General features: G+C 37.4%; 1 protein-coding gene across 1 annotated transcript in view; it reads left to right on the top strand.

Annotated features, from left to right (window-relative positions):
* The first annotated feature begins 1187 nt into the window (after positions 1-1187).
* The window catches only part of TMEM196 (transmembrane protein 196), a 101380-nt gene continuing 78596 nt past the window's right edge, over positions 1188-23971 (top strand). Inside the window, exon 1 of the mRNA XM_071429152.1 lies at positions 1188-1262. The gene's annotated coding sequence lies outside the window, so the exon portion shown is untranslated. The remainder of the gene's footprint in view (positions 1263-23971) is intronic.

Raw genomic sequence — 23971 nt, 5'->3', positions numbered from 1 at the left:
GGTAATTGGCAGCAGCAAAACTCCCAAACCAAACTGCCAACCAAGTCTTTGAAAGTTAGGATCTGAGGCAGACATATACTGCCCAGAATTTTTACTGCACAGTATGGCTCACAGGCTTTATTTTCTTCATGTTTGTAACACAATACTGTCCCTGGAATTCCAAAACTGTCAAATCTAAAACCAAGGATTGCTTTGAAGCGTTGAGTGCAGAGTGACAGTACCCTGTTGGAACTAGTGGATCTTTATTCTTCTCACTGACTTTAGGAGCCTGTCATCATTTCATCCAGAGATTTGTATTAAAATCCACCAATATTCCCAACTCTCAAAAGGGTAAATGAAAATCTTAAAAACTGGAGAAAGCACAGCATTTTCTATGTGAATGGTGGCTGTCTCTCTCCCTCCTTTCCCAACAGATCTGCTCTCTCTGGGCGGGAGGGGCTCTGGCCAGGGGATTTGCTCACCCTGCTGAGCAGCACTCTCTGCCAGCCACAGATGACTCATCATGTGCCCTGAAGGAGCCCCAGCCTGACACCTCCGTGCAGATGTCCCAGCCACTGAACATTAGTGTTCTGCACTCTTTGCAGCCCTCAAATTTAACACCCAAACTAAAAAAGCACTCATGATCATGCTTTTAATCTACTGCATGCATACTGAATTTTCCTAATTATGGATGAATGCATAAAAAGTGACCCTTCCTGTCTCCTGAGGGCATTATTACTACTATCTAAACCTAGAAATCTATTTCTATTTTAAATATATATTATTTCTCTGACCCCTCCCACACTGCTTTCCAGATGAAATCAAAAAACCTCTTAACTGGTTTTACCTGATTTCCCTGAAAATAAAGGGTTAGATTTGATGCAACTTAGAGAAGGAATTTGAAGGTAGTTCCAATTCTGAGTAAGAAGATTTAAGTCATTGCAGAAAAGGTAGATTATTGCTCATATCCTTTTATGAACAGTCAGAGCATGAAGAGCCATTTCTATACAGCAAATCCACGTAATAAACTATTCTTTTTGACAAACACACTGCTTCAGTTGCTTGGATTACTGGCTTGTGTGACCTCAGCCACACACACACACACACACACACACACACACACACACACACGACAGAGCCCAAAATAGAACCAGAAGATGAGTCATGATGTTCAGGAAGGATTTCAAAACAAATGGACCTATTTACTTGTGCATCTGTCTCCCGAAGCTGGTACTGTTTTACAATGGTATTATTGATTTGTTCTCATTATCTGCATCTGAGAGGTTAGTTTGTTCTTGTTTTTGATTGGGGGGGAATTTGCATTAGGTAATTAAAATAGCAGTTTAGCTCTTCAGAGGAAGCATTTCAGGAATAAATATGACACACACATTCTGATCTAAAATAGTAGCATCATAACTAAGATATCCTCAGCATTGTAGGAACTGTGCTTCTTGCTTGCCAAATGCCAGGCAATTGCACAGCAGTTTATTTCAGCATTAGGAAATATATTAAATAAAATTCTTTTTTTGTCATTGTATGAGGGATGCTCCATGCTTTCACAGATTGACAAGGCTGCTATGTGGTACACATGCTAACAATGTGATATTCATTATTATATCTACTTAATATTGTAATTGCTGTAAGACTAAAAGGAAAGATCCAGTCACAAAGACTATAAGTGTTTGCATGAAGGTGTTTTTCAGGTAGAGAGACATCTGTTTTAGCAGAAGCCCCAGTGCCTTCCAAAAGGTAAAAAACAATAAAGTCAGCCAAATTCTCAACTCTTTCTTTTGACCTAGCACTATTTTACTTTGACTAACAATGATCTTGTTTATCTTTAAAATAGAATTCTTATTCTGAAATGGTTCTTGCATTTGACTGCCAAACTCATAATGTTTCATCAAGCCTAATTATCTCCTTAATATGATGCTACTTTAATACAAAAACAAGATGATGCTTTAATTTTTTATTACTATTATTATTATTATTTTTTAATAAGTTCACTCCTAAAGCATTAAGCCAACTGCTCTTGGCATGATAAAACGTGCATTAACTTCAGTGGAATCTGGATCAGACCCTAAAAGCAAAAGATAATTAGTACATAAATCTCAGGAACTTGTTAGCTACCTTCCAGTGTAGCTAACTTAAATGGCAAAATCTCTGCAAGAATATTATAGATCTAATTACTTGTTATGGATTTATGTTAGCATTGCCCCATATGAAAGACTCACCATTTATATGATTGAAAATGAGAGGAAAACAAACCTCTAGTGGACAAAGTAAGAGCTAACATTTACAGCTGAAATTATGATGTTTATCACATCTGAGCCTTTCTGGAAATCAGTAGGTTTCAGGAAATGAAAACAGAGCATTAATGATTGCTTTGCTTCAGTAATGAAAGAAATAATGAAGGAAGGATTATACCAGATACTGCTTGTACCACAGACTTAAGGTCACCAGGAATTACCTGTTTGCTTCACAAAGGCTTGAGTGAAGGGTCAAAATTTCATAAGTCCTTCATTCAACAAGATATTGATAAGAAGAATTCACCTCTAAAATATGTCAATGTCACAAAAGACACCGGCTGATTTGATGTGCAATTTAATGTACAGCCAGCAGGCAGCAGAGGTGACTTCAGAAGGACTGTGATTCACTGAAATGAAACTGAGTTTTAATAATCACCTCTTACAGCTTTTGCTTATGGAATTTAGCATTTGCCTTTGGATTAATGCTGTTTAATTTACTAAGAAGATATTTATATTTCTTAATGATGCTGACCAATAGCTGAGTTGATACAGACCTTGTTTGTAAAAGACTTCATTCTGACTCCCTTAAGGTATTTCAGACTCCAGACAGGCAACAAAAAAGCCCAAATAAACAGTCTGAATACTGATACAAATACACATTACTGAATATTGTATCCAAACATACATATAGGGCTGATTACAATAAAATAATAAACCCCCCTTTTGCTAATATATTCAAGCAGCAATTGTGTCCTTTATTAAAAATCACTTGTTTCCACTCTCAAACTAAAGACTCCTGAATTTTTTAAAGAAACCCAAATATCACTAGTATAAAATGATGATCAGTAAAAAACATCATAAACCCCTCATTTATATTGGTAGATGTAGTCATAAAAACCCTCATCATTTTTGACTCTTTTCAGGCTAAGTAGTGTTTTGATTTAACCAGTGAAGTCATAGATGAGCTCGCAGAATGCAGTGATCATTCTAAAAATAGGACTTTGGCAAAGACAGCTTTGGGTCACTCAGCAGACTGTGCGTGTTACTAAGCAAACTTATTAACAGGTACAGTTTTCAATCCTTCCCTTGCTCCTTTTGTCTCTAGAAATTTATGCTGCTTATTTTTACAGGTATAGAGTTATAAAAATACTATTGCATTTCATTGATTTTTTTTTTTTATAGCAGACTAGTTGACTTCACAGTGTTTTAAAGAATATTTTACTAACTTATCTACAGATGAAGTGCTTACCTTTCCTTTTCCTTTGACCAAATTTCCATGGAAACTGAACCCATTGTGTCCTCCTGCTGGCTGCAGTTCTTGTCTACCTGAGATAGCACTTTGATTAAATGTGTTTTCACAGTTAACTAGTTAAAGCCATTATGAGTCTTCTCCAAAGTCTTTGCTAGTCTTTAAAAAAATGTTTTAATGTTTTGAATTAAATTTAACATGTGCAAGCAGAACAAAAAATAGTATTTCCTGACCTATGTCAATGCTACTACTGCTCAACTATTTCAGTGGAATTACAGAACTTTAGCAATATGTGATGAACCAAGGTGTATCATCAGCTCTTGATACAATCAGCTATGATGTCAGCTCCCTCCTTCACTGATTGTGCCTTTTTTGGTGCCAGCTGCTCCCACAACATGTTTTCCCAAACCTCATTCTCTAAGCCATTGCTCTCTAACTTGCAGACATCACAAAAAAACCAAAACCAAAACCAAAAACAAAACAACTTTACACAGTAATTCCTCCAAACCATAACCGGTTGTAGCATTTTCCAAGATATGTTCCATTTTAGAATGTACTGGTCCTGCTATGAAAGGATCAATAAGTTCTGATGATGGCAGAAAGCATTCCATTATATCTACACAGTCTAGGAAGGACAAAAATTATTTGGGAATTGTATTTGTGTTGTGGGATGAATCAACTTGTGATAGATAGATAGATGCCACAACACCCCAACAACTCCATTGAATGCTGATAATTTTTTTTATTTTCTTTGTTAATGGAGCCAACCTCCTCCTCTAGAAAGTTAAATTGGTTATAATCCTAAATAGTAGATTTTTAAAGTCTGCGACAGGGAGACCTCTACACAATACATTTATTCTATTTCTTCCTAGTCCAACTCTTCACAGTCACAATTTTAATTGTAGATTTCTCTGAAGAATTGGGGCAGGGTGGCAGAGTGCCTGTGTGTGAGTGTTCTTGTGTGAGGAATGTGGAAGTAACAACTTTCCTTATGCATAAGGAATGGCAATTGGAAGCTACACAGTTTTAGCATGTAGGCAATAATAAACTGATTTTTAAAACCTCAAAGTTTTCCACCATAGTCCTCTCCCTCGGTCTTAAAACTGTAGAACGAATTAGTCTCTCTTCCAGTTTGGATACTGGTCACTGAAGCTGGTCATGGAATCATAGAATGTGTGGGTTGGAAGGGACCTTCCAGGTCATCTAGTACCAGCATAGCTGACATGGGATCTTTAGCAAGAAAGAATGAGCTTCAAGATATATATAAAAAAATAACCTGCATTAGAGGTCCTGGGGAGAAACTGATATCTGTGCTATAGTGTCAGCTCACCCCACACCTCCCCAGTTTCACTCTCCAGGGCAGTGCCAGCATGAAGCTTGGATCCCTTACCAGCCTGGAGTTACAAATCTGCTGTTGGATTTGTCATGGAGAGGGAAGATAATTCCATTTTACTGATCTATCTTTTCATGCTACTTATTAATAGTGCCTGTATGACTTCCAGACAGTCTGGTTCTGTACATAAATGGTATAGATTCCCATATGCTACATGCTACAGGAAACCCTCAGTTTTATGAATGGGAAATCCTGATCTTACAGGTCTCTGTCACTCATTGGAGATGACTGACAGTGATTAAAGGCAACAAAGGCTAATAAATTATGGACTTTCTAAACCCAGGTGTCCCCTCTAGGTACACATGGACAGTTTTTCTTTTTTATAGTCAAGAAGCAGCAAGGCCAGGTACTGTTCCATAACCAGAGGGAGCAGGGATTGAGGAACAAGTCCACAGTATCTGAGCATAGAGAGCAGGTCTCAGATGATAGGCAAGATCATTCAATAGTCCAATCATCATCCATCCAGTGCATAGAGATGAGGCAGGTCTGAGGACAAGCCAGAAAGTCATCAGTGAATCATGGTGTTGTGCTTGATTTGACTGGGGTATAGTTAATTTTCTTCATAGTGGTTATTAGGACACAGCTGGGACAGCTGACCCCAACTGACCAAAGGAATATTTCATGCCAGATGGTGTCATGCTCCTCAAATAAATCTGGGGGAAGAAGAAGATAGAGGGAAGATTTGTAGTGATAGAGCTTGTTTTCCCAAGTAGCTATTTGATGTGACGGAGACCTGCTTCCCCAGGATTGGCAAAGCACCTGCCTCCCCATGGGAAGCAGTGAATAATTCCCTGCTTTGCTTTGCCTATTAAACTGTCTTTATTTCAGTCCACTAGTGTTCTTACTTTTATTCTTCTGATTATCTTCCCCATCCCATTGGAGGGGAAGAGAGCAAGAAGCTGCATGGTTTAGCTGCCAGCTGAGATTAAACCACAAGAGGATCAGAGCAAGGGAGGTAAAGGAACATCCACAGAGAAGGCTGCACCATAGCTCAAGAGCGGTCCCAGAACAAAGTGGGCTGGGGGGTGAAAACAGGGAGAAAAAGCTCTCACAAGGCTTCTTGGCAGAGTGTTCTGCAAGTGTTCAAGGCTTGACACTGGCACCTTTACCTCTGTGCATGCTAAGCCCAGGAAGCCAAACCCGGTGTGCTTAGTGCTCTGACACTTGTGACAGCCACTGATGGAGCAGGTACTCTGTATTTATTTTGAGGAAGGACAAGGATAGCCATGTGCTTAGGGATTGTCATCGCAAAGATGTCTCAGATTCTGGAAGTTATATACACCTGCCTCTGAATAAGAGCTTTTGTCCTGGAATTCATACTTTTCTGCTTTTGAAATTTGATCCAGCATGGTGTGCTGGTTCCTGGAAACCATCCTGTATCTGCCTTGTTAGCTGTGTCCTCAAAGTCCAATAGCAAATCTTTCTACAGCGAAGCTACTCATACAGGCCTAGGGTAAGAATATATCATTTTGAGCACTGTCCCTACAAGACTAAATAACTTGTGCAGTAAAATAAGGATCTGAAATAAGGAGAGGATTAAACAGAAGACAAGCATGAAATCACTGGAGTCCATACAAACCTGAGAGTTCTGGTACTGACATAGAATAGAGAGGGATGGAACCTCAAGAAAAGGTAAATTCTTTGTCAGGCTTCTTCAGAAAAGGAGCTGTTTAGCTCATCCCTGGGTGAAGTCCAGGTATGCATTAACATGCACCAAGTGGATAAACTGGCTCTTAGAATGTCAGTGTGCATCAATATGCACAGCTTGGATAAGCACACCCTCTATAATGTGTAGCCAATGTTCTGGCAGAGAATGAAAATCACAAAAGAATAAAAATTTTGTATAGAACGAATGCAGAGTAGGAGTATAATCTGTATTTAGCATAATTTTATTCCAAAGTAGCTTTTATTACTTTTGGTTAAAAGAAATCTCAAATAAGAGAACCTCTGGGCTGCTACAATATTTGCACTCCTGGTTAGTAAGGACAAAAATGAATAAAAAAGACATAAAAGGCAAGACAAAGACTCCTTGGTATGATTTAATATCCTGGAAGCATGAAACCAATGTTATGCTTCTTTGGAAACAGAACCAAACTAATATACAAAACAAAACAAAACAAAACAAAACAAAAAAAAGAAAAGAAAAAAAAAGAAAAAACAAAGCCCCCAAAAACCCAACACTTGCAAACAGTAGTGAGTCACAATAGGCTGCCCCAGGGTCTCGTAGGGCTATCACTCCAAACAAACAATGTTTTCAGAAACTTGTGACATCTTCCTCAAATCTGAAATGCCATAGAATCTGCCACTTTTCTTGAGAGTTGCTGCTAACAACTGGCAGAGACACCAGATCTGAGTTGAAATAAGTGGACTTGAGAGTGGCCCAAAGCTGTGTCAATGGAGACTTAGGTTAAGGGGAGATTAGGAAAGGGTTTTTTACCCAGGGTGTGGTTGAGCACTGGACTCCCCAGGGAAGTGGTCACAGCACCAAGCCTGACAGTGTTAAAGTGTTTGTTCAATACTCTCAGACACATGGTGTGACTCTTGAGATTTCCTGTGTGGGGCTAAGAATTGATGATCCTCATGGGTTCCTTCCAGCTCAGGTTATTCTATGATTCTATGACTTTCTATCTCCTGATAAGGTTGGAAATAACAGCAGAACAGATCTCTTTTGTGAACTCTGCATGTCTAATGCCTGATCCCTTGGGAAATAACTGAATACCATAGATAATTTTGGTAAGAACTAAAATAAATTATAGATAATTCATAAATTTTGGGGTTTGAATCTTATTACTGTACCTTCAAAAGAAATGCATGGCATCAGGGTGTCAAATGGTAAGAACAACTCTCGTACCAAATGTGATGTAGCAGTTGTGCTTATGGATAATCTGGTACAATATGAAGCAGTTTTTTTAAACCCTGATATAATAAATGATCATTAATCAATCCTGTTTAGACTACATGTCCCACTGTCTTTAATTAACCATTAACCTTCAAAGTGCTTAAGTCACTTTTGTAAAAGCATAACAGTAAATGTAATTATTTGAGGGTACTTTAGAAAACTGGATGTGGATGATGGTTAGAGAGACTCTAGACTTCATGTTTGGTCAGTGTTTGGCCTCTCAACTGGAAAAGTGTCGTAAGGAAGGGCAAAGGTGGTTTCAAAGAGAAATACCTTTTCTAGGGGGTCATACTAGTCACATCATCCCATTACATCCCTTAAGTCCTGTAATTCTTCATGATTTTTATTCACCAGTAATCTGAACCACAGGAAGGGTCCAATCTACTTCCTACTCTTTCACATGTGCAGCACAGAACCTTCACCTTAAAGTTGGAATAATGTCCTTTTCATACTTATGTATTATGGCTTTTTTTTCCTTGAAATTTCAGGTACCTCAGCACCCAGTGGAGCCCAGGTTTTCTTTTGTGCCTATTTTTGCAACATTTCTGCCTCTCCTGCAGAATTTGATAAATGAGGAGTTGTAAAGTTGCTTATAAGAATATGATTACACAGAATTAAATTGTCAGGCCCATTAATTATTCTGATGAAATACACAAAGCCAAACAAAGGAATTTCTGTGCCCCCTACAATGAATTGTGGATAGCCAATCTGTGGGCATTTTCACTTTTATACTCTATTACATGCCCCTTAAAATGTAAACACAATCACTGTAGCAGGGCTGGAGTTTGACTCCTGCATTGGTACACTGGCATTTGCAAGGCTTTCTGGCTTAGCCCAGTGAGTCCACCAGCCACCCTGCTGTGCCTGTGGAGCCCTGTGCACTGCAGTCATTGCTCTGCCTCCACTCACTCTGCTTTCATTTGCATTTCATTATGCAAACATGAAAATCATCCATTTTTACCATTACGAACAATTATCTTACAAGGGAAGATAAAGAAGTATTTTGTCTTGTATTCATCCATAATTATTTTGAATGGTTAAAAAAGAATAGGGGAGAGGAGGAATCTGCAATCTAATTCTAATAAAAATACTTATCACACAAATATGAAGCATGCTATCAGCTATATTTTCTTCCAAAGGCACTGACTCAATTGGTATTGTTTAATTGCAAATCTTCCATTGTGGGTAACCACTACAAATAAAACATCAATGAAAAAGAGCATGTATGATTGCAACAACAATGAGGTAACAATACATAAGATAGCAATAATAATTGACAAAGACAGACATTTTCAGGTGTCCTGGGAAGACAGAAGATTTATTGTTTTTTGATGAGAAAATGACCAATTCATGTAGCAACCAAATTAAGAATCTGATGGACTCTGTCATTACTGTTGCAACTTACCAAAATCCAGCCCAATAAGGGGCATGGGGAAGGAGAAACATGAAGAATCAAACTATTAGGGACCCTAATGTACATATTTATCTCCATAACAAAAAGGATGAGTTTTGCTTTGAGGAACAAACCCCGCTTTGTTTGAACTTTGAAACTGCTGCAAATACTACCCCAGAACCTAAAGAGAAGATCCAGGAAGAGAATGAAAACAAAACAAACAGCCCAGAAATACTAGAGATGGTAAAATCCCCCACACTCCTAAGCCCAATATTAAAGGTTTCTTAAAATCCCATTAAGAAGTTTTGTTTAGCACTGAACTTATAACTTTTCCTGAAGTCAGTCTAATAGCTCACTATATAATTTTGAGGAGAAACAACTCTTTGGGGATTCTCTTTCCATCAAGAGTATGTAAATTAGGTATATTTAACTATCAAAAATATACAATTTCTCCTCCTTATCACCTAAAAAAGGTGAAATATTTGATTCTACAATTAACTCCTTCTTGCTGGGCTCCAGTTCTAGAACCAAGTTAAACTAGTTCATCTGTGCAACTTCATATAAAGGAGACTGTAGAAAAAGCCATACTCAAATTTTGTGCTGAACTTCATCCACTTTTCTCATTGCAGTTCTGATTATTAGAGAACAGAAATTATCTGTATAATTATCTGTTAATTAATTATTTCTGTTATAATAATTATTATTAAGATAGTTATTTCTGTTCTCTAATTCAGTAAATCCCAAACTTTTGAGTCAACAGACCATGCTAATTTCAAAATTGTCCATGGAAAAGAACATACATTTACCTAATTTATGACTTAGAAATGCAGCTGAAATTTCCAGACCTATTTGTTTGATTGGCCAAAGGGAGGTTTCACAGCTCCTCAGAGCCTCTGCCCACATCAGAAAAACTTGAGAGAAGAGGTAAAAGAGAGAAGGGTGATAAGTTCTTCCATTTGGAATAAATATAAGAAGTGGCTCTGAAACAGCAGAAATACTGATTTGGACTCTGGAAGCAGAAAGGAAACCAAAGCAGGAGGAAGTCCAGGCTCACACATTAGCTTAGAACTCCCTCAGATCATGGGGCTCACATCTTTATGTTGTTGTATAACAGCAAGGAGGACATACCTGGATTTCCTGGAGAGAAATCATACCTGGATTTCACCAAGAGAAATCTCAGCTCACTTTTAAGCTTCTGAAATAGTTTAGACAAATACTTTAGAGGAAATGTGGCTCTCAATTTTACAACTGAACTTGAATGTTTTGAGAAATGCTTATGTATGGTGTTTGCAAATCTTTTGATCAACGATCTGTAAAGTAGAATAACCTAATTTCTTCCAAGCATAAAAATGCTGGTTACCTTCACTAAGAGCCTTTCTGTCCATCTCATCATTTTATAAGGCTCTCTGACATGCCATTACTTGCTGTAGTTTCAGAGGCTCATTGGAACTCTGCACAGGGCTCTCCTGAGACTCTGGCACTGCTAATACCAGGTAATATGTGTCTCTCTGACTTTGTCCATCTTCCTCTGGGAGAAATCTTCCACTCCATTACTTCAAGAAATGCCTGGGGATTTTTGCAGTTCTTCTGACAGTAACTGGAATCAAAATAAGAACTCTTACCAGCAAGGCTTTAAGAAGAAGTTTTTGTTTGAGCATTGCTAGCTGCACTCTGATGGCTGACATGAGCCCTTCACTAGGATGCAGGGAGAAGTGATTAAGACTCACCAGCAGATAAATCCCACAAGGATTACACACATCTTCTTGTGTGTATGACAATGACATGAACACTAACAATGACATGAACACAGTTTTATTGTAAGATGAATCAAAGGTTATGCAAGAAGGCTTTTTCCATATCCCATTTCCCCATTTGTCTGGAGCTGTCTCCTCTTACTCAATACTTGCTGACACATACCCAAACACTACAAGTCTGGGAACCCACCCTATTCACTGCTGACAGCAGCATTTGTGCTGGTTTCAGGGAAGATTTTTCTTTCAGGTAATGAGGGTCTACAAAGATCAACACTGAACAGTGTGTCCAAATCCTGTCACCATTCCTGTGATGTTGCCTAGGACCAGGTTGGAAATGCAGGACTTTGCAGCAAAGTTGTAGCTACCAGTTCAGAACCAATGAGTTTCAAAGGTCCAAAACTCCCCGTGAGCTTTTATGGTCACCGAAATCAGGGCCCTTTATACCAAGCAGGGATCTGTGCAATGAAGTCAACTTGCAGGGTGGCAGAATGACCTGAAGTTAAGATTCCTGATGAGTGTAGTAAAAGTACTTCCCTCCATTAAATTTCAGTCGTGGGGAAATTAAAAAATTATTAAAGAGAAACATGTTTTAACTCCTCCTATTTACTATCTTGCAAAGCAATATTCCCATTCATTTTACCTGCACTCACTTCTGTGAATCATATCCATTAAGAATGAATATATAGCAGCATATGCTTTCTTTCCCTCCTATGTCATTTGTAGTTTGTTGCTTTCCATTTTAAAGTATATATTATTGAACAGACCAGATGATGAATTTTTGATGAATTCTTGAAACAGGAGCCAGACACAGAACCACTGGTTAAGTAAATTATAACTATAAATAACTTCATAGCAAGGCCAAATACACAGTAAAATGAAGTTTGCATAAATATCTCTTGATTTAATGCCTGTTCTTCCTCCCACTAACATAAATCTCATCAGTCACTGACACACTGGGTATGTTTTTTTTCAAATTCTTTGCTGCTTGATCAGTAAATGCTTCCCACATGGTTGTGATATTTCTTGTACAAACAGAGGATTAATGTCAATTGATACAAGTGTGAAGTGTTCCAGAACATTTTACAGGGCAAGACTGCTGCTGGTCTTCATCCATGTAAAAAGGAATGGGGTTCTCCTATGATCCATATCTTCTTGGAAGTTAGAGGTGATCATAGGCCCTCAGTTATGAATTTCAAGATTTATATTTCAGGAAATTCTGTGTAATCCTAAGTAAGCAAGGAAGAAGTGAGCAATTCCTCATTTCCGATGCAGAATGAAATCTCTGAACATCAGTGCTATTAGAGAAGGAAATTCATAATTGAAAGATGTGATGGATCTTTTACATTTCCTATATGTTAAAATCTGGTTGCAAATTAGAACTGACTTTCCTTTTCCTTTTCTGTTTATTAAGTCCTCCCTGATTAGATAGCTTGTATCTACATACCAATCTGTGAAATAGGTGATTTAGCTCACAGCACTAATTTCTTTATGCAAAAGGTGACAATGTACCTGGAAGAACTAGAAAGGAAAAAAAATCTAATGGAAGAAACAGTTCAGATAAACTCCTATTTTCCTTTTGTGTAATTCTAAATCTAACATAGTGGTAAATGCAGATTTGCCTGAATAAGTTTCCTCACAGTACAAAATTTGACTGGGATAAAGCACATTGCACCTAGAATTTGCTGAGGTAAGTGATCTCTACATTCCTTATTACATTGCTGTTTATTTGTAATAGTCTTTTTTTTTAGAGTCAAAAATGCAGCCTGTGCAAAAGTGGCAGGAAATTATTTAGTTCTGTGATGGTTTTATATATTATAATTCATGGTATTTTGCAGAGTTCACAAAAAGAATATTTTTTCATTATATGTCTTTCTTACCTACATACCTTCCTTTTGCACCAGTTCTTAATTCTGCATGAAAGGAAAAGCAGGAAAAAATACTGAAAAGAAACATGATTGATAAATTATGTTAGTTTAACAACATTTATTTTATGATGTTAAAAAGCTTGCTTGCTGTTCAGAAACATATTTGGTTGCTTTGCTGCTCCCTCTGTCCAGGGTTCTCCTCTGTCACTATAATTTTTTTTTTGACGTGGTCTTTCAATTTAACTTTCAAACCTCATGCACATCACTTTGTGTGTGAATGAAGGAGCTTCCCAAATTTACCCTAAGTTCTGTATGCCTTGCATCATAAAATGTTACTATTGTTTAGAACCTTTTGCAGTTTGTATGGTGATAATTGAAAGGATTAATTTCCTTGAGGCTTGTAATCTTTTCCTTGAGTAACTCATCTTGAAGTGGCTCCTGAACTGCACTTGGATTGTGTTGTTCTTCCTCTTAGAGGGACTTTCAGCATACTGACAATACTTCTGTGAACTCTCTGTTCTGTGTTTGAGTTGTCCTGCTCTGTGCATCCATAAATAAAGACATTCACTGTCATCTCATACCTCAGAGCTGCCAGCTGCAAATGTCATGAGAAAGTGTGTTAAAACTCTTTCGTTGACTAAGTTTTTTCATGACTCTGTACAAATGCACAGCCCGTGTTCTCTGTTCCTCATGCATCTTCTGTGTTCATTTAAACTTTCAAGTTATCAGGGGACTGAGACAGGGACAGCTGGACCATTCATGGGATAAGCTGCAGAAGAGAAACGCATGTGTAAAAACTAGAACAAGTGTTTCAGTAGCTATTCTTGTAACAAGATATTCACCAGAGTCTCACTGCAGCAGCCAAAGCTTTTATCTCTTGCACACACTTCTGCTAGGCTTTTAGGAAAACCATATTGTAATTGTTGCATTGGGTAATCAGGTCATCAAAAAGGATCTTAAAAAATGAGCTAAAATCTCTTTGTCGCATTTAGCTAATGGTGATAACTCTCATGTTTTAATTTGCAAGCATGTGAACAAAAAGCTGAATTCCAATCAAATTACAAAAAAATCCCCAAACAAACAAAGGAACAAAGCAAACCAAACTGTGCCCCCCCCTCCCCCCCCATTTAATCTTATGATTTTAAAAAAAATTTAGAGAGGCAGGAGGAATGAGTAGAACAGAAGGAAACCTGCAAGTAAATTGGAAATCTGATTTGGTTGTTTGGGGTTTTTTTTCCTTTAAAAATCAAACTCTAAAAAAGAGGATTTCTTAAACTATTCAAGGGTGCACAGTCCTTGCTCAACCAAAATCTAGTAGAATCTATTGTTATCCAGGTTTTCCTGAATTTTTCAGGAGATATACATGTATGTTTAATTTAACAATACTGTGTGCAATTCCCTCACTTTAACTGGAGAGAGCCATTTTGTAAGCAGTTAAACATATGTTAAAGTCCTTGTAGATGTATTTATAATTAGCCTCCCTTGGACAAGAAAGATTTGCTTGAACAAAATTGATTTTAATAGGGGGAACCAGACACAGTAGTTCTCTGTAAACATTTAGTCTTCTAGTTATTGCCTTTTTCCTGGGAAACTTGGCATTTGCAGGCATTTGGAAAAGGAAATAACTCCTGTCACAGACTCACAGTGAAGCAGCCACTGGTAAAACTGTTCTTTCAAATACTGACCTTTCAATTTGTCTGTGTGAATGTAGCTGGGAAGTTATGACCTCCAGCTACAAATTAATGACAAATTGCTGAAGGAGTTTTGCCAGCAATCTTATCTTTCTTGTTCAAAAGTTAAGGTGTCGATCCAGAGTCCATGTAAATGAACAGACTGAATTCCCCTACCTTCAATTGCCTTCTGAATGTACCTGAAAATCATACTCATATTGTTAGGTATACGGAGTATATCATCTCTGTAGACAATAGAAATCCTAAATTGCCTTAGAAGATATTAGATTAGAATACTAGAGCCTAGGGTATAAGTTAACAGTGGAAAAAGAAAAGAACAAATAAAATGCATAAAATTTAAAGAAGAATAAACCCAAAGGAGAATGATTTTCTGACTAACAAGATGCACTTATTTGCCTCAGTAGAGTAGGAAAATAATAGGTTAATGGGAAAAATAATACAACCTATTTCTTGGTTTTCATGCTGTAAATTCTGTTGCCAAGCTATATCTTTAACTGTAAGTACCATAGACTGAAATTTTCTCTCACTGAGTTTACACTTATAATTTCTACTGATGTCAAAGGAACGGGTATGGTGTGGAATATATCAAAAGTAACATTAATACCTGAGGAGAAAATTAAGTGGTGTAGTCAATTGGATGTGCTCAAAAAGTCACAACAGTCTTAATGTCAAATGCCTCTTCTTTATGAAGTTTTCTGAGGCATGTAATTTCTTGGATTTCATGTGAAACACATGGACTGATAAAATTTTAAACGCCAAGGTATACACTATAATCTGTGTCTGGATAGACAGACAGATGCCTACACACATGCACACCCAGTAATAGTGTATCAGCAACAGAGAGTGTAGGGTGAAGATGCTTGGCAGATGCTTTTAACACCAAGAATTTTCTCATCAAGGAATCAGTTGCTACTAACTGAAGAATGTGCTTGACATTTCATTCCCTAAAAGTTACAATAAAAGCCAGAATAAAGGTGGGCATTAAGGTTATAATAAAAGAGTAGCACTTTTATTGGAAGTTGTATTATTTTTCAATAACTCATGCTGAGAAAATGTAAGTCTATAAGACTTCTAATATCCACTACAATTCTTCTTTTAATACCCAAGCAGGCGCGGCCATGGCCAAAACTTCCTGTGATTTTTTCTCTTCCATCTACTCCTTTAAATATAATGTTTCAAACCACAGAATGGTTCGGGTTGGAGAGGACTGTAAAGATCACCCAGTTCAAACCCCACCTCCTTCCAAGGAAGGGATGCCACCCCCTAGATCAGGTTGCCCCATTCAACCTGACACCTTGAACACTTCATGGGATGAGGCATCTACAACCTCTCTGGGCATTGTTTCAGTGCCTCACCATCCTCACAGTAATTAACATCCTCTAAATATCCAATCTAAACCTACTCTGCTTCAGTTTAAAGCATTACCTTGTCACTCCATGCCCTTGTAAAAAGTCCCTTTCCAGATTTCCTGCAGGTTCCCTTTAGGTACTGGAAGGCACCATAAGGTGTCCCTGGAGCTTCTGTTTGCCAGGCTGAACAACCCCAACTCTCTCAGCCTGTCCTCATAGGAGAGGTGCTCCAGCTCTCCAACCATCTTTGTGGTCCTCCTCTGGACTCACTCCAACAGGTCCAGGTTCTTATGCTGGGGGCCCAGAGTTGAACACAGGACTTCCTTATCAATGGATTGCGCCTTACCTTCCCCTGAAGTTAGATATCACTGGGTTTGGAACAAGGGATATAAACCAAAACAAGATATGGTTTCTTGTGTTCTGCTCCTGTGCATTTTTGTTAAGAGAATTGTTGAGTTTTAGGCAATGGAGTATTGTAGTAAGAGGGAAGAAAATGGTAGCAATCTACAAAAGGCAGGGATTTTTATTAGCAAAATGAAAGAGAAGAGCACTAGAAAACAGCAGATGCTTCTGGTCTAGCACCAAAAAAACCAATAAAAGATTAGCAAAAAACCAACTCATTGATATTTTAAGTGTACTAGTGAACTGAAAACAATAAAGAAAAAGCTAAATACTGTTGCTGCCCATTATTTCATTGTCACACTAGCAAGCAATTTATTTGTCCAAACCAACCTCAAAGTCAAGGAATTATTGCCTTTGACAAGTCAAAGGAATTATTGCCTTTGACTACTTGGCCTAAAAATTCTACAATACCCACCCCCTAAAAAAGTACAACAAAAACCTCACCAAAAATAAATGATGAATAGACTGAAGAAACTAGAAACATAGCACCTGTAATATTCTCAGTATTTCACAGGTTTTCTCTGTGAAAAATCAAACAAATTTTTACTGAGGTGATCCAAATAATTGATTTTCCAAAGCTGCATCTCTGCTCATTTTCCATTCCATTTATTCTTGAAATGGGAAAACAGAAGCAAAGAGATCTGATTTTCAGTCATAATCCTTTCAGTTATAATTCCCTTCTCATGGCATTCAATAGGAAAAGTAGCCTTAAAGAGAGACTTAATTATATTTTGGCCTGTTTTAAGGTTCTGTTACTGGTGGATCAAATAGCATGGTCACAATAATGTAAACAGAAGCTAAACAACTAAACTACACAAACAGTGCCCATTGGAGCAAGAAGTAAATCCAAGACTCCCAATCTTGTCTTGGAACCCAGTGTTGTCTTTGAACCTATCTTCCTTATAAAATATTACTTTTGGGGGTTTTACTTTTAATGTGTCATGTAAGACCTTTTTCCCTTCTGCTTGCCTGATATTTCACTGAAGAAGTTTTAAAATACAAATTTGAGTACTTTAAAATACTCATTTGAGACAACAAAACATGTCCTCTCCCTAACTGAATCTAGATCCTTTGCAGAACAGTGTAATGCTCTTTTAAATTAAAAGAGAGACAATTTATATCACAGAGAAGTGTTTATTCACAACAAAAGCAAAAGACATGGATAATGCTGTAAAATTAGTACAATTTTTTTCTAGGGATAATTAGTTCAAATTAAATTAAATTATGCACTTTCTGAAAGTGCATGAATTCTGATTCTATTGTTTTCCTTTTCTTAGATGCTATTCAAAGAAATATTTAATCCTGAAAACTGTTCTTTTTCTACAGAGAGTCATAAGATATAAGTGATAAGGAGCAATCTGCTTTAGCATGGATAGTACAAAGCTTGAGAGAGCAATATTTCTAATAGATACCAGAAATTGATTAAATGAACACAGAGTCAAACCTTCAAATGTGAATGCAATTTTAAATAATAAAAAAACACTTACATTTTTCCAGACATATATTTCAGGAAAGCTTACCATTTGTTAGGTCTACTTCATGTAAATTAAAAGTATTCTTTATGGTAAATGCTGTATTTAAATGCCCAGTTCTTTAGATATGGAAATCTAGGATCTAGAAATTAAAGGTATATATAAAAATATAGAAGAGCAGACCTCACCTCACATGTCAAAGTAACATGCTTTTTAGTGACTCCTAATGAGACTATTCAGGATAAACCACTCTGAATTTCCAAGTCCAGCAAGCAGATATCTAAAAAGAAAGACAACATGCTCACCCCAGTTTCTAAACAGACATGCCTAAAACCAAGGTGTATTACTGTGCCTGGAACAAGAGAGGTTCCCCAGGAAAACATAATTCAGAGCTGTTGTCTGACCTGACTTGGAGGGACCCAATAATCTTTTCCCATGGCTAATAACTGTAAGAAGAAAAAATGGCCTGTGGGCAAGAGGGACCCATTGACTAGTTTCAGCCAAAGAGATGCTGGCCAGCTTTTTCTTCTGAGAAGGAAAAGCAGTTCTATTCCTGTGTGTCTTCACAGAAAAAGTCATGAGGGCACATTAGCAGAAGCACTGCCTCATTGGGCTGACTGCAGTCCTCAACCAAGACAACCATTTCTGAGCTCTTGATAACGTGGCAAAAGAAGTGCACCTGGCTTAACACCCACATAACTAATTCAAGAATTGTATTGATTAAGTAATACAGGTTATCAAATAGACACAGTTAAAACAATAGATCTCAAACAAAGAAAATAAAAAAAAATTATAGCAGTTGTTCTCGTCTAAACACCAAACCAAAGCTTTTAGTCAGCTCTTACACTTGTTTTCACTTCAGCATGGGCTGTCAGCTATGCTATGAAATATTTAAATTTTACATAAATCTGATCTTTAATCATTCTGAGACGAAGACTTGTAATCCAAACTGCCTTCAGCAAGAGCTCTGACTGCCAACATAACCAGCAAGTCATTTTAAGAGCATAAAAGAAAACAAAAAGAACTGTATCTTGATAGGCTGTGGATTCACTTTGGGGTTCCAAGCAGTGGTACAGCTGATGCAGTCCTGTGGGTTGTAATTCACTGACATCACTGTCCTGTGGTGGCACAGAGCCATATGTCCACTCTTCAGCCCTCTGCCTGTGCACAGCTCTGGGATGCAAGCAGGCTCAGCTCCATGCCACAGCATTTAAAGCCAGTCAAAGTGCTTGGTTTTACTCAAAGGGCACAGTTTAAATCCCTCCCCCAAAAGAGAATATTTGTTGAGTTCCAGTATGTAATGAAGAGTTCTGTGAGGCATACACATTATCAGCACATGCTTTATGTAGCCTTATCAGAAGACACACACTGCAGGAATGATGATGGCTTCTGTAAATCTAAGAACCTAGAAAACAAATATCCTTCAAAAGCAATGAAGGCAAAATATAACTCTTTAATAAAAGAGTCATCTTTAATGTTGAAGTGTAAGTCTTTTTAGAGGCACAAAGGTTCTGCATACTAAACCTTTTCTTTGAATTTGTTTATTAATTTCATTCTTTACTTTTCTCTATCCAATGTATTTAATCATTTTAGATGCAAAGACTAGATTATAAGTACCAGGATATATTTGACAGAATCCTGATTTTTATGACAAAAAGGCATTTTTTTTGTGCATCTTTTTCCCTTCTCTGCCTCTTTTGAAATAAGATTATATAACTTTTATTAATTTTTTAAAAAGATTGCTTTACTTACATCAAAGAATAAAGCAAGAGCTAAACAGGCTATGAATGCAAAAGCCAGGCATACACAAGCTCAATACAAGTAAGAGAAATGCTTTTCCTTGATGATGCATAACAGAATATAACACTTGTGTGATGTCTGCTGGTTTTACTCAGATCAGAGCTGGAGTTCTGCTGAGGGCAGGGAATCAGACCCCAGGACATGCAGTCAGACAGCCCTGCAGTGGGAATTCTCCTTTTGCACCATGACAGGAACAATGAATTATGAATCTCACATCTATTCCATAGGGCATTCCGTAAATAGAAAAACGAAATGTTATAGTCTATTAGCGAGTGAAACATTCCGTGTGTGGGTACAGGTAAACTGCTAGATGTATGCCTTGTGAAGCATTGCTGAATCAATCTGTGGTTAACTCTTCAAGGAGGTTTGAACAACACCTCACATAGGTCTGTTGAGCTCTGTCCCAAATAAGACTGCTCAAGAGGTAAAGGAAATCAAGGGTGTTGGCAATGGACCAAATTGAAGGTCCCTGTTTTTTGGGGGTTTTTTTTGAGAAAGCATTATCATTTTTTTTTCTTCTGCATTTTCTCCCCTCAAATGTACTTTAAAGAATGAGGTATCTTGATGGAAGATTCTGAATAAATATGTCTGGAGTATGGACACTTATAGAGCTGGTGGGTCACATGCACATAGCCCATTTTCTCTTGGCACAATGGTGCTGGGTAGAGGCTGTGCTACTGACAAATCTCTTTTTTATGGGAGGGATTTGTAAAGCTCTCTGTAAAAAAACCCTGAGATAAATTCAGGGTGACTTAGGAGGTAAAGTAAAAGTGTTATTGATGTTCAGCATAGCCAAGGAGTCAATAATGCAGAATGATGTAATTTAAATTGTAATGCTTTTTATTTTTTGCAGTCAGAGCAGCCTAGACACTTTCTACACTTCTAAGTCCCTGAGTTGTTTGAAAAACATACCCTAACATGTCTTTGGTTGTGTCATCTTGCTTTCTACTATTTTTCAAACATAAAATTCCTGTATATGAAAAACTGGATGTCAGATAAAAATAAAGTAACATTTATTAATGAAAGAGCTTATTCAAACTGGCATTTTTATGTAGATCTGAAAACTAAAGACTTGCAATTACCAGGATTATATATTGTGTCTTCATCCTATCATGTCTCCATAGAAACAAATTTAGAAATTTATTTTTCTAACACATAGTAAGGTAGGGAATTAAACATGGAATCGGAATGTTACTATTTCACAAAGAGCCTGTCTTAGTGAAAACAATAACAATTTTGTGGAATTATGAAATAGTATTGCTTGATTAAAATAAATGTTAAGATTTCAGGCTCATGAGAAGTAATAACAGGCTTCAGGGAATAGTTCAAAATTTTAAAAAAAGCTGATAAAGAAACCCAGGGATGCCAACAGTGTCATTTCCAAACTCCATAGCTCTCTCATTAAATTTAATGTAGGATACACATGTAACCATATAAATCCTCATGGCAAGATTTTAAATGGAAGTGAGATGAGAATTGAATAAGGCTGTGGTTCTGTAGCACACAGGGTGTTGGTTCTCAGTGCTCAGAGCTGTCAACTTGAACTTGGCTTTAACCTTTAGATCTGGAAAGAGGTGACATATTAAGAATTTTATTAGGCATTGCCTTTTTGTCAGTGGCATAAACTTGATATGATTTATTGGACTGCCATGCTGCCCACCACACTGCACAGAGAATCTGAAAGCTAAAATAAAGGGATTAATAATCTAGATGCCAAAATCCAGGCTTCTGTTTTTATATTCAGGATCAGGTCCATAAAACCAGCATTCAACCTCTTGTCTTACAACATTGCTACAGGTTGTGCCTTTGCATGCAGAGCTACCAGAATTCTCTTACCACCTCCCTGACAAGCACAGCAAAGGAGGAAGCAGTGGCTGTCATTGCTTTTAAAGTCAAGGCAGAGTGGAAACCAGGGGACCACCAGTCTAACACAGTTGAGTTCAACAAATAGTCTGAAAGAAAAACTTTCAAATTTCAACTCCCTGGTCCCCCAGATGAGTTCAACATAACGTAAGCTTTTGTCCTTGTATGAGGGGAAAATAATGTAATATCCTGGTTATACCTAAGGAATATACATATTCTGCTTTGAAAATACTCATCAATTTAAACTCCCACCCCTGCCAGTGGGTGCAGTGGTTAAGAGCATCTGATCCTGCACACTTTGTATAGGCTCTGCATATTGGATTGACACCTATATAGGTTAGGAGGCTTATTCACATCTCCAAGACTGTAAGTGTCTAAACCCCAATCCTCTTTGAAGATCTTGTGGCATTTGCTGCTGAAAAAAATACAGAAGTCAGGAAATTCTGGATGTACCATAATTGTGTACTGGGTTTAGCAGAATCATTAAGTTTCTGGAATCATAAATTGTCTTATAGTGTGTCTTACATTTCTCTTTTGGTTGCAGAAAGGCAATTTTCTTTCATCTTGCTTTTAAGCATACTTATAAAATGTAGCATCATGGATATGCTGCGTGGTTCCATTAATACACAGAAATTTCCTTTTTTTTGCAGACACAATTTTTATGGATTTATGCAGCATTCTTCAGCACTTCATCCCTGATTTTGTCTACTATCTTACTGTTTTGGGAGCAATTTGGGGGCAATGAAATAAGCTCAAAGTCTAACCTGAGAATCTTGTCTTTAAAATCCGATGTCATAAGCAAGATGAATGTAATCACCGATGAAAGTTAAGCTTGATAAAACTTCTGATTTCACATTTGTCTACTCAGAAGGTAGTATTCCTGCAAGGTACCAAGTTACACTTGCCTCTGTAGAGACCACATGCACAATTTATTAAGTGCATCTCCACTCAATGAATACATAATTTTACATCTATCTCTGTCTCTCTCTCTCTCTCTCTCTATCTATATCTATGTCTACATCTATATCATCTATATCATCTCTGTCTGTATATCTAATATATATCTATATCTATATCTATATCTATATCTATATCTATATATCTATTTCAGGTGGCATAATAGTACTTCTAAAGGTGGTTGAAATAACACATAAATATGAGTTTCCTTAGTTCTTTTATTTCAAACATAACATCCTTTAGCTAAGATGACTTGGACTGTGTTTTAGAAAGCTCTTCAGAGAGGGATAACTCAAATGAGAAAAGTCTTCAATGTAGCAAGGCCTTTAAAATAATTCCAAGCAGGTGGCAATATCTGAGCCCAGATGCACTTAGCCCAGAGGCCCAGTGGGTGTGACTCTCTGCTTTTTCACTGATTTGGCCATTAACTCAGTCTTATTTGCAGTTTATTGAAAAAACAGTATAGTTTTCCTCTCTTAGGCCTGTTCAGTCTCAGAACTTTGAGATCGTATAATGAAAATTCTCAATAAGTACAAAGTAATTACATAAAATTGTGCAAGAAAAGTTAAAAAAATTGCTAATGAAGAGAAGGCAGAAGCCATTTACTGTAGTTTCTTGAATCACTCAAGCTGTTCATTTCAGCATGCCCAGCTTACAATAAATTCAGTATCAGCATTGTTGATATGAACTGGTTATGTGACATTTGCAGATGTTATGCATGACTGCAGCATAAAATCTCCCTACGTGTAAAATCTTGAGATAAAGTGTGAGAGGTACCTTTTGTTAATTATGCACATTAGCATAATTTCTTCTGCTGCTATAACATCTGATTTTCATGGATAAATCCTGTCTTTTCCTCTTACAACACTGCAGAGCTCTATCAGTGAGTGAAAAGTGCAGCTCAATACACTTCACTCAGGGTAGCTATAGTTGAAAACAGCTGTAATTCTTGTTGCATTCTTCACAGAGAATTCATTAGGAATTTATAAACACTGTTTGACACATAGAAGGAAAGACCAGAGTGGTTTGGACATAGGATAAAAAATCATATTTCATTAAATATTAAAATCATATAGTAGTTTAAAATGTAGTACCTACAGCAAGAATGGCACACATATACATATTATTTATATAAATATATATGCACATACATCTTGCATACAGTAAATACAGCATTCTGATGGAGAACTAGCTTATATTATGGTGTACTTGGTTCTGTGCTATTCACTTTGGTTCTATGGCACCAAGGGTAAGGGGACATGCAACATTTCTCCTTCAAGGGATGTACAGTAGTTTGTATATAGAGCTTTCTTTAGAGATCACGTGGCTCTTTCTGTGATCCTCCACTCTCCAGGTTATTTTTCAGTGCTTAATGCAGAAGGATATCTTGCATATTTTGGTAATAAGCTTGTCTTGATCTCAACTCTTGGCCCTCAGGTTCAATGAAATATTTTGGAAGGAAGGAAGGAAGGAAGGAAGGAAGGAAGGAAGGAAGGAAGGAAGGAAGGAAGGAAGGAAGGAAGGAAGGAAGGAAGGAAGGAAGGAAGGAAGGGAGGGAGGGAGGGAGGGAGGGAGGGAGGAAGGAAGGAAGGAAGGAAGGAAGGAAGGAAGGAAGGAAGGAAGGAAGGAAGGAAGGAAGGAAGGAAGGAAGGAAGGAAG

The sequence above is a fragment of the Agelaius tricolor genome, unplaced genomic scaffold (genome assembly GCF_023055355.1).
Source record: "Agelaius tricolor isolate 1412-34295 unplaced genomic scaffold, bAgeTri1.0.p SCAF_6, whole genome shotgun sequence".
NCBI lineage: Eukaryota > Metazoa > Chordata > Aves > Passeriformes > Icteridae > Agelaius > Agelaius tricolor.
Note: the sequence above shows the minus strand (reverse complement) of the source record. Positions and strands in the feature narration are given on the sequence as shown.